The sequence below is a fragment of the Octodon degus genome, unplaced genomic scaffold, assembly GCF_000260255.1.
Source record: "Octodon degus isolate 3935 unplaced genomic scaffold, OctDeg1.0 scaffold00016, whole genome shotgun sequence".
Lineage (NCBI taxonomy): Eukaryota > Metazoa > Chordata > Mammalia > Rodentia > Octodontidae > Octodon > Octodon degus.
In genome coordinates this window covers 388,362-389,692 of record NW_004524592.1, presented here as the reverse complement: position 1 = coordinate 389,692, position 1,331 = coordinate 388,362, and positions in this window count along the sequence as shown.

Genomic DNA, 1,331 nt, shown 5'->3' with positions numbered 1-1,331 from the left:
TCATCACTGTAATCCCAGCTCTGGGGAGGCTAAAAGCAGGAGGATCATCCCAAGTCTGAGCTATGTAGTGAGACCCTGAAGCAACCAAATACATTTAAAAATAACAACAAAAATAAAGACTAGTGTGGGTAAATAGGGAAGAGTAGAAGGAAAAGACATCAGAGAAGAAATGGGGTCACACCAAAGGGTCTTAGAAGTCACTGTCAGTGAGATGAAACCCCTTGGATTATGTTTTGAGAGTAGGTTGGATGGAAGCAAGTATGGAAAGAGAGATCTGTTGGGTCCTCTGCAATGACCCAGGTAAGAGAGGACAGAGGTTTGTCTTGGATGGGGCCAGTGGACGTGATGATGAGACATCCACATTGTGAACACTCTGCATTGATTAGTCTCTGGAGACTTTCCTGGTTACCAGATCAATTGCTTTGATACAGGAAAGCTTATGTGAAGGCTTCAGTACTATCCACAGTCTGGGGCCTCCACCAGGGTATGAGAGCAAGGTCAGAGGCACTATTGTGTACGGAAGACAGGGCCATTAAGATCTGTCCTGTGGTTGGAAGTTATAGGCACCTCAGGGCTTTTTTTCTCAGTGTGGAGTTGTCATTCATGGAGAAGAGAGGATGAGCAGGATGGTGAAATACAGGAATAGAAAATAGGCCTCTGGTAGAATAAATTTATTAAGCCTAAATAGGCATCTGATTTATAAAGTGAAGTTATATTCAAAATAGGAGGGATACCTGGGATCCAAACGCCAAAAAGTTTTCCATAAGAATGAGCAACTTCAGCACAACATATGACAAACCATCTCATTTTTAATAATCAGAAGCTTAATAAAAAGTGATAGAGGCAAGAAATATTTAGTTACCATATAGAAAACATGAATTTCATACCAATACATTCTCTTACAATTTTTTTTTCTTTTTGTATTTTTAGGGAAGGGTCTACAGGGTGTTCAGGGTCTCACTACTAGATCAGACTTGTAGTGATCCTCCTGTTTACAACCTCGCAAGAGCTGGGATTACAGGCACTCATGCCACCACACCCAGTCTCAACTGCCATCTCAGTGGGCCCCAGGAGCAGGGCCAGGACGACAGGCCCAGGAATCGAACCCCTGGACCTGCGCCTGCTTGGAGGCACATCAATCTTCTATCTATTTGGCTGGTCTTCTTACAATAATTTTAAACCCTCGGTGACATGCTGACTTTTTCTTTCTTTTTTTTTCCATAATTTTATTGAGAAACAAATAGCAATGAGAAAATTTCAAACCAAATTGGTAGGACAGTTTCAATAATTAACACATTGCATACATTCTTCCTAGTGGTTAATTGCTGTAC